The following is an 11,198-nucleotide window of genomic DNA, read 5'->3' on the forward strand; positions in this document are numbered from 1 at the left end:
GTTGTGGTATAGTGTCAGCAGCGTATGATCGGTTGGTTCATCAAATCTGTCCTTCGTTGATTAGTTTTTTTGTTTTGTTTTGCAGATGCAGTTGAAGACCCAAGATTTGAACGACGCTATTGTCACACCGAAAGTGTGTTCGATGAAATGCCTCCAACATTCGGAGGTTTTTATTTGTGAAAGTTTGCAGGCTAAGGTGTGTTCCTACTTCCTCCTGTATACACAGTTTATTCCTACATTTTTTGGGCTATTCAACATATGCAATTGTTCTGTAAATAGAGGCACATTGAGTAGTTCTATTCAACATATGCAATTTTTTCAGACAAATGATAGCTATTCAAGGAGCAAGAGGCTGCTCAACATAAAGCATCAACAGCAACCTCTGGAACAGCTGAAAATGCTCTACTGGAAGATAAGTCAGTGACTGATCTTAAATCTAAAGATTTGGAGAAGAAAAGGGAGCTTTGTTCACTGATACAAGAAGTTGGAGTGCTTTTGTGAAGGCTTTTGCGAATCACTTGAAGTGTTAGTACTTTTGTGAATGATTTTGTAAAGTGTTTGCAAATATGTGCAAAACATAATAACATGTGTAGGTTTTGTGAATGATTTTGTTGTGGTGCTTGTTGATGGTTTATGTGATGTGGATCTATCATTGTGCAATACTAATTAAATTTGTATATCTATGTGATTATCTGTATAAAAATTGGTGATTTGTGATGCTTTTGTATATATAACAGTTGTTGAATGCTAATTAATGGTATATTATCATTATTAACGACTATAACTAGGGGCAACTTTCTGTTGGTTGCTAAATGTATTGTATAACGACCCGCGATTGGTTGTTAAATCTATAGTACAACAACCCACGGTTGGTCGCTAAATATACAATATTAGCAACGGACGATCGGTCGCTAAAAAGATGTCGGTCGCTAAAGCCTTTAGCGACGGCACTTACAACGACCATCCTTATGGGTCGCTAAAAGTTTTTAGCGACCAACCGTAGGTCGCTGAAGGCCGTTTTAGCAACCAACCGTAGGTCGCTGTAAGTGAACCGTCGTGTAGTGGCTTTGGCAGACGCAGCTTCGGCAGAAGTATCTGCTTCGACAGCTAGTGTCATCTTTGATGCTAAGGCCGGAGGTGGCGTTTCCTCAATGGCTTGCATAACAGTAATAATTCTTCGCTTTTTAGGCCCAACCGCCTTTTTCGTTGCCGAAGGCTCTTCCTTCTTCTGTAAAAGCTTCGTCAGATGCGGTCCCAGAGGACTTAGCAGCTTGATAGGTAAGGATTCAGTCATTACCTTTAAAATTTCTTCTACTTCGGCAGCAGAAGGAGTTGAAGGAGTTTCCTCTTCCACCTCAGTCACCTTCGGCTCTGGAGTTGAAGCTTTTCTCTTTTTCGACGTTGCCGCTTTCAGTTCAGGACTGGATTTTAATTTCTTCAAAGATTTCTCATCCTCTTTCAGCATCCTAGCAGCTTACAACTCACTTCTTTTTGCCCTTTCGGCACCTTTGTTGAGCCACTCGTAATCAGGGTATTTAAAATTTAAAGCATCCATTACCCGGTTCAACCTTCGTTTTGGTCGGGTGCCGAAGGCTGCAGTCATTAATTGATCTTCTTTTTTGGTATAATTGCCCAAAATTTCATTGCACATAGTCTCAATCATCTCCAACCATTCTTGGCAAGGCTCTTTGAACTGTTTCTCAAACTTAAAGCGATAAGGCAATCGAACAAGTTCATTCTTCTTCTTTGTTCCCTTTAGCTTTGGCATGCTCCAGTCACTTAACGTTGGAGATATCCTATTGGCCAGGTATTCTTGCACTAGATCCCTGGTGCTGATTTGTTCAGTCACCACTCTGAATTCTGCTACGGCCAGCTGACATGCTGACCCTGGCTTCATGTTGCACAAGGGTCTGGTCATCCCGAAGTTTAAAGCCAGCGGGCTCATGACCATCGTCTTCAGTTTCTCCCTCTTCTTCTCATCGGCCTTGATATAAAACCACTCACTCTTCGAGCCGGTTGGCCACTTGGTGTGATAGCTGAGGACTGGAGCCTTCGTATCCTTGCGATACGCGAAGTTATAGCAACCAAAATTTTCGTGCAGCCCGTCTGCTCTGGCCTTTGTTTGATAGTGCAACTCATGCACTCGGCAGAATGCTTCGGCATTTGGGTCCATCCCTTGGCTTCGAAGGGCACAGATGAAGATGTTGAGCCTAACGATAGCATTAGGGGTTAGCTGATGAAGATAAATTTCAAAATTATCCAAAACTTCTCCAATCATCTCGTTCAGGGGAAACCGTAATCCTGCCCTAAAAAGCTTTTGAAAACCACTACTTCATCATCTTTCGGCGTTGGAGTGGTTTCTTCTCTGGCAAAATGAACAAGCTTCTTTTCAGCTTCTCCGAAGTAGCCTAGTTTCATCATCATGGGCACATCGGCTTCAGACACAGTAGATTTCTCAAAATCCAGGTGGCTAGGTTTTGATGGGATCAAAATGCTATAATCATCTTCTTCTTCATCAGCATTTTCTTCTTCAATATCAGCCTGCTCAGCTTCGGCACCAGAAGTACCTTCGTCAACGGTTCCCTCTTTCACAACTAAGCCCGATTGTCTCATGACTTTGGAAATCGGAGCTGTCTCGGTGGCCTCAGTCTCCTCTCCTTCACGAGTCACCCTCGCAGTCGAGCGTACTCTGGCCATCTGATGGATCTTTTGTGGTTTTTACAAAGCTGATGTTTTTTATAGTTTTTGACGAAGCTCTCTCTTTTGGCGAAGCTAATTCAAAATGATGGTTTGCTCGAGAATGCAGTGAAAAAGCTTCTGCTATGGTTAAATTTTTCAACAGCACAATAGTGCAATGGCAATGAATGTTGTGGTAACTTCACACCTACCCGTCTGTTTATATAGTGTTGCAGGTGGGAAGGTGAATCGCCAAGTCGCCCGCACCCGCTGAACAGTCACCCGCACCCGCTGAACGGTGGACCACTCGGCGCTTGGGAAGTGAATCACCTAATCGTTCATACCCGCTGCGTGGTGGGCCACCTCGTGCTCGAAATATTTTAATCGTTTCTTAGCAACGAGCTCAGGGAAGGTGTTTTTCGGACCTTCAGCATTCCGAAGCCTTGGAGATTTTTCACGGATCAAGCTCGTTATGAAAAACGATCTAGCACCGTGAAGGGGCTACTGTTGGGGGCCTGCTTCTTCACTGAAGGTCCTCTAAGCAGAAACACCTTCGAAAGATCGGCATATAAGCAAACACAGCGTGAAGGTACACGCCCAAGCTACGATCCAGGGAGCTTCGGCATAGTGACATGCCTTGAGATGAAGGGATGTACCGACTTAAAGAGGAAAAGACTGGTCAGTCCATGATAATTTGTGTCATGATTGTAACTAGTCATCAAGGACATAAATATAATTTTGACCGGGCTGCGTCCCGTGCCTATAAATAGGTGAACAGTACCCCCGTACGGCTCACGCTGACTTGTATTCACTTGCACGTCACACTTGGATCTTTGCCTTCTGTCAAGCCAAAGGTATAAATGTAATTCAGTATTGTTTATATTCATTCATGACGATATATTAATGATGTCATATGATTATTCATGATGCTTCTCATGTTTCATATGCTCCTACTTTCATTATGATATACTGAGATAATGAAGGTATGTCCTTCATAACCTTCGTCTGAAGATCATTATATCCTAAGGGAGATAATGCTTCGAAGGACGAAGGTCTTTAACCATTAATATTTTGTGTTGTCTTGTTCTTAATTCATAGCATTTAAGAACAAGTCCCCAACAGATTCTATTAAGCACTTGGGTGTATGAGCACATAGGAATGTCTACTATATGCCTTGGTATGTTGCTTGGGCTCCCACACCTTCAAATGTCCGGTTGAGTGAAGTATATATAGGCCCCAACTCAAATATAGCTGCTGGAAAGCAGTTCCGCAGCTTTCTGCAGCGCACCGGACATGCCATATGTACTAGCCATTAAAGGTAGCCATTGGAGCTTCCAGACATGGTGCACCAAACATGGCGCACCGGACAACCCATGCTCACTTGTAGTATTTTGGCCATAACTTTTAGCTCCGAACTCCGGTTTCAGTGATATTGTACTTTTTGGAAAGCTTATGAAATTCTATACATCCAGAGTTGAAGCCATACCAGTTTGAGCAAATGTAGCACACCGGACATACCATATGCTGTTGTAGTTTTTTCAGCAATTTTGACTTTGTATTGTGGGCATAATGTTTAGCTCTGAACTCCGATTTTGATGATCTTAGACTTTTTGGAAAGCTTATGAAATTATGTACATCTCAGAGTTGAAGCCATGTCAGTTTGAGTAGATTTGATTTTGTGAAACACTTCCAATTCAGTCAGCCCGTCCTCTCAACTTTGTCAACTTCACTTTTGTTTTATAGCTTTGTATCTCACTTCTACTTCTTGATGTGTTGTACTCTTACCATGTATAAAGTGTCTTCAATATGATTTGGTAATGTCTTCTATGGGTCTTATAATGTCTTCTTTGATGTGTTGCATCCTTAGAGCCTCAGTCCAATCCACTTCGCATCCTGTGAACTACAACACACAAACACTTGGGAAATACTTTAGTTCATAGGTTATGTTGATCATCAAACACCAAAACCTATTTAGCTAAATGGTCCGGGTTCCATTTTTGTTACAATCTCCCCTTTTTGGTGATTGATGACAACACAACCAAAGCAAGCAAATATAACAAACATTCGAATAAAAATATGCAATCTACTTGCTAGGATGCATCATTGTCCCCATAGAGTGAGATTATGGACTTAAGCCTCCCCCTAACTTCATAATTCACTTACTTCCTATTTTAGACCAAAGAACCAAAACCACTTGAAGAATTAAAATTTTACATTGGTGGTGTTTGGTGTTTGATAACATTTTATTGCCTTGGTCCCTACAACATCTCCCCCTTTGGCATCAATCACCGAAAAGGAAGACATTAAAAGCATGTAGGAAGCAAATAAGACTTGCCCTCATAAAGGATTTGTCAATTAATAACAATTGAAGCACCAAATTGTTAGTCCCCCAAATGAGTGTTCTCCTTTAGAAAGAATTTTGTCCCCTTTAGAGACAAAGAAATACTCCCCCTGACAGAGATCTTCTACTTAGGAAAAGGCATGTGAGAAATGGAGGTGCAAGACATGATTTAAATAGACTAACTTCCCTTATGCATAGGTAACAAAATATGAGTCAACAATATATGCATTAAGCAGCATGGGAAGTATGAGATATGAAATATAGTTTAATCAAATATTGGAGAAGACATGTAAATGATCTAAATGTAGTCTCAAAGATACCAATTGAAAGTCAATGGTAGACCAATTGAAGATCAATGGCAGGCTTGTGAGACATAAGAATTCTTGTAGATTTGTAGTGGAAGCTTGTTGTCTATCTCCGGGGACTCCATTTTCCTTTTCAATGAGACTACTACAAATAATAGACTTGAAAGCGGTATTAGTCTCAAGGACTTAGATTATAGAGTAACCTCCCCCTAGAAGTGTGTATACAAATTTTGAATACTTGTAGGAGACATGCACTTTGATATGATATCAAGAGGGGCAAATTATCTATAATCTGAGCTTTGGCACATATAAGTTAAATGATACCAATTGAAGCATTATACCACTTGTGGTATTTCAAAATATCAATTGATGTATCATTTACTTTGTAATGTTAGATAAGCTATGTGTCGTGCTTTTCATTTTAAACCATGTAGTTTTGCTTAAAAGTATCAATTGAAAGTGAGCAATCCTACCATATGATTTACCTAGTATGCATGCATTTCTAATCAAAAGTAAATACCAATTTTAATACTAGGTATGAAAGGTACAAATAGATATAAGAGAATAGATACACATATCTAAAAATAGGAAATATAATAAATCAAGTTACCTTAGTCATGGGTGGGGAATTTGGGTCCAAAATATACACTAACCCACTTGGAAATAAACTTGATCCAATATGATGTATCTCATGAAATACATCCCAATTTTCTAAGTCTTCAAATTCCCCGACGTCCTTTGGACTCCTCACTTCCCTTTTGGGATCCAAACCTTCTTGGTGCTCTTCATGGTTGAAATAATCTCCTTTGGCACACAGATGTGTTTGGCCCCTTTTCCTTTGGTTGCTTGTTTGTTGGCCTTGATTGCTATTACCTTTCCATTCTTTTTCTTCTTAATCAAATATGGTGTAGCAGCCTTTTTGTCCACCTTGTTGATGTAGGTGTTGGAGATTTTGCTTGGTGGCTTTTGCTTGAACTTTTGCTCTTGTTTATCCCCGGTCATCGCCTTGCATTGGAAAGACTTGTGGCCTTCCTTGTAGCATAACCTACAAATCACAGTTTTGCCCTCCACAGGCTTGTACACTCTCGCAATGGTGTTATCCTGTGGAGGTTGGATTTGTTTGGCTTTGCCTTTCTTGTCATACAAAACCTTTCCAAGATGAGCCACCTCTTGCTTTAATTGCTCATTCTCCATTGCAATCTCATCCGAACATGTTTCTATAACAACATTCTTAATAAGAACTTGATTGCAGGGGTTAGAATCATCAATTAAATCAAATCAAGAAGTAGAAGCATCTTTCTTTATAATTTCAGGAATTTCAACTAAAGATGCCCCTGGGGTGCTACCAATGCTTTCTAGCTTAGAAGTTAGCTCATTATTGTGTATGCTAAGAATTTCCATTTTTCCTAGCAAATTTTCAATAGCTTCTTGGGAGCTAGCTAACTCAGCCTTAAGTTTTTCATTCTTTTTAATAAGGCCCTCATCACTAGCAGTGGATGGAGCACTAGACTCTAATTGCTTAATTTTAGTTGATAGCTCACAATTTAAATATGCAAAAAAAATTCAAATTTTTCTAGCAAACCTTTATAATCATTTTGAGAGTCAATCAACTTATTTTTCAAAATTTTAAGTTGAGCCTTTTGCTTAGTGCAAACATCCTGGAAAAAATTAACGGCTTTCGCAAGCTCATCTACGGAGGGCTTTACCTCACCTTCATCATCACTACTACTTTTATCACTTGAGGATGGAATACTCATTTTACCTCTTGCCATAAGACACTTGTGTGATAACCGTGATGAGGACCGATGGATGCGCATCCTTGGAGGTTCATCTTCGCTTGAAGAATCATCCCAAGTTTTGACACTTGTTAGCGCCTTGCCTTTGCTCCTCCCATTTTTGAGTTTGGCCATAATTGGACAATTGTCCCTGAAGTGGCCCTTCTCCCCACATGCGAAGCATCCTCTCTTTCTTTGCTTTTTCCTGTCAATGTTAAAGAGAAGATCTTCTACCTATAGGGGCACACCCATTAGATTAATCTTGCGGATCATCCCCATTACCTTTGCGATGCGTCGGATTGTTTCTTCATCCTCGGAGGATGATGTTGATGGTTGATTATTTTCATCATCATCACTTTCTTCTCCTTCCTCTTCTTCACTTGAGGAACTTGAAGTGGGAGACTTCTTTTTACCCTTCCTTTCATCACATGCAAAAGCATATGGCCTTGAGGAAGTTGGCTCCTCTCCCCGACACATTTTTCGCGAAATCTCAAAGGCCGCGATTTTCCCAATCACAATGGTCGGGTCATTGTACTCAAGTCCTCCATGTTGTGAAGAATAGTGATGATACTCCCATATCTTTGTTGTGGTAGCAGGGAGATAATCTTCCTCACAATGTCCGCAATACCTAGCTTATTAATGCCAATGGAATTGAGCTCATTGATGATTAGATTCAAACGAGAATGCATGTCTCTAACAAACTCATTATCCTTCATAGCAAAAGAATTATACTCATTTAAGACTAGGAAATATTTTTGCTCACGGACAATGGATGTGTTGTCATGGAGCTCATGCAGTTTTAGCCAAATCTCGTTAGTAGTTTTAAATTTAAAAACTTGATTAAAATATCCATGCTAAGAGATTCATACAAGCAATTTTTGGCTCTAGCATTTAAATGAATTTATTTTTCCTCACTCGTGGTGGGTTTCTCGGGATTTTTTGGGTTGTTTCATCCCGTCACGAGTGACTCTGCAAACACCTAGATCAACGAACTCTAGGTAACAAGCCATTCTAGCACTATAATATGGGAAGTTAGTGCCGTCAAAGTGTGGTGGCCTATGGGTATCCATCCCCTTTCTCTAAAAGTGTCGACTCTTTTAGTGGTGAAGCTAAAGCATTTCAAATGAGCCAAATAAGGCTTTGATACCCATTGAAGGAAACATGTGACGCCTAAGAGGGGGGTGAATTAGGCCTTCTAAAACTTTCACTAAACTAGGCCACAAATATCCCTAGAGCAAAACCTATGCAAATAATCAAACTAGAATATGCAAGCTAGGTTTTGTCTAAGTGTTGTTATCTCTACCGCAATGGCTAAGTTTCAATCCTAAACAATATAGGTATGGATACAAGATTGAAACTTAAATACTTAATGTAAATGTGGAAGCTAAAGAGCAAGATAGAGATGCAAACTCTCGTGGATGACACCGGTGTTTTTACCGAGGTATCTGAAACCATGCAAGGTCCCGACTAATCCTCGTTGGTGCCCCTATGCAAAGTGAAGCCCACGCGAGGGACAAGCACCACGGTCGAGTAACTCCGTAGAGAGCTGCAAGCCTTCTCAACGCGCAAGTGGTGCTCCGCTTCCGGCTCCTCTCGAATGTGCCATGCCATCTCCACTACGAGCTTTCGGCTAAAAACGTTGCGGGGCTCATTCCCTCCTGTACATGGTGGCGGCCGTGACACAAACGTGGTTGTCACAGTCTCGCAAGACTCTCGCCCCACTCGGTACAATTACAACGACTCATGCAAGAGCCGAGGGGTTCTGTGGTTTATCTAAACTCACTCAACTAACTAGGGTTCACCTAAAGCAAGCACTAAAGCGATCTAACTAACCTAAGCACTTCGCAAAGCACCTACGCTAATCACCGAGTGATTCTATTAAGCACTTGGGTGTACAAGCACTTGGAAATGTCTACTGTATGCCTTGGAATGTTGCTTGGGCTCCCACACCTCCAAATGGCCTGTTGGGTGAAGTATATATAGGCCCCAACTCAAATATAGTCGTTGGAAAGCAGTTCTGTAGCTTTCTGCGGTGCACCGGACTGTCCGGTGGTGCACTGGACATGCCACGTGTACTAGCCTTTAAAGGTAGCCGTTGGAGCTTCTGGACATGGCGCACCGGACATGGCGCACCAGACAGTCCGGTGTGCATCGGACAACCCATGCTCGCTTGTCGTATTTTGGCTATAACTTTTAGTCCGAACTTTGATTTCGATGATCTTGTACTTTTTGGAAAGCTTATGAAATTCTCTATATCCTAGAGTTAAAGCCATACCAGTTTGAGCAAATTTGGCACACTAGACAGTCTGGTGTGCACCGGACATCCCATATGCTGCTGCAGTTTTTCGGCAATTCTGACTTTGTATTGTGAGCATAACGTTTAGCTCCAAACTCCTATTTTGATGATCTTGGACTTTCTGGAAAGCTTATAAAATTATCTACATCTCAGAGTTGAAGAAATGTTAGTTTGAGTAGATTTGATTTTGTGAAACACTTCCAATTAAGTCAGCCCTTCCTCTCAACTTTGTCAACTTCACTTTTGTTTTGTAGCTTTGTATCTCACTTCTACTTCTTGATGTGTTGGACTCTTAGCATGTATAAAGTGTCTTCAATATGACTTTGTAATGTCTTCTATGGGTCTTATAATGTCTTCTTTGAGGTGTTGCATCTTTAGAGCCTCAGTCCAATCCACTTCGCATCTTGTGAACTACAACACACAAATACTTGGGAAATACATGAGTCCACAGGTTATGTTGATCATCAAACACCAAAACCTATTGAGCTAAATGGCCCGGGGTCCATTTTCCTTACAGTCTTTATGACACTTTCATGGTCACACGGCAATGACACTTGACGAAATTTGATTCCATAGTCAAGCAATGTTACTCTCATGCATAGCAATTGTGAACAACAACCTCTTGGGATTTTGTTCTTTTGACGACAATGACACAAGTGACCCTCAAAGTAATTGACATGTGTTTGAAGTGCTTGTTCTGCCAACCTTGCATCCCGCATAATCTAAGTCCGAGTATCCAATCAACTCAAAATGTGAACCTTGCATCCTGCATAATCATCATAATTGGAAAGCTTGGACCAGTTGAACCTAAAGTTTTGCTATTATTCCTCCAATTTATACCTTCGCATATGATATCTCCCACATATAATCTTACCCATATATGAGTTTGTTTAGATGTTTGTGTATCCACCTTAATCCATAAGTGTTCAAGGATTGGGGTGCATACATAAACATCCAAATAACACTACCGTATCTAGTCCACCGACATGGAGAATATCATCGAAGCTAAAATAAGCTTGCGGGACATGTCTTGGTTCATGCCTTTGTGGTTATGCCTAAGTTTAGCCTTATTAACCTTCGAACAAGTTTCGGGGTTAAAGATAAATTATCATAAAAGTGAGCTTTTTTGTTTTGGTCTGACTAAGGAGGAAGAAACACTCTATCTCTCTCTATTTAGATGCCAAAAAGGCGGCTTTCCTTTCAGATACTTGGGGATCCTAATGCATTATAGAAAGTTAAGTAATAGTGATTGGAAAACCATAGAGATAAAGTTTGAAAAGAAATTGAGCAACTGGAAAGGAAAACTTATGTCGGTAGGTGGCCGGTTAGTCTTGATTAATTCTGTCCTCACAAGCTTAGTTCTATTTATGTTGTCTTTTTTTGAAGTGCCTAAGGGTGTATTAGAAAAATAGACTACTATCACTCTAGGTTCTTCTGGCAAGAAGATCATCATAAAAAAAGTATAGACTTGCACGGTGGGATATTCTTTGTCAACCTAAAGACCAAGGGGTCTAGGCATTCAGAACATAGAGGTTTAAAATAAGTGTTTGCTTGGTAAATGGTTATTTAAATTGATTAATGAGGATGGTCTATAGCAAAATTTACTTAGGAACAAATACCTCAAATCTTGTACCTTGTCAAAGGTAGGTAGAAAATCTGGTGACTCTCATTTTTGGTCTGGGCTACTGAAAGTTAAAGACCAATTCTTTGGTCTTGGTTCCTTTATTCTTAAAGATGGGAAGCAGATTAGATTTTGGGAGAACACGTGGACAGGTAACCAGCCTCTAATGCTGAAATTTCCATCC

The sequence above is a fragment of the Zea mays genome, chromosome 1, assembly GCF_902167145.1.
Source record: "Zea mays cultivar B73 chromosome 1, Zm-B73-REFERENCE-NAM-5.0, whole genome shotgun sequence".
Taxonomy (NCBI): Eukaryota; Viridiplantae; Streptophyta; class Magnoliopsida; order Poales; family Poaceae; genus Zea; species Zea mays.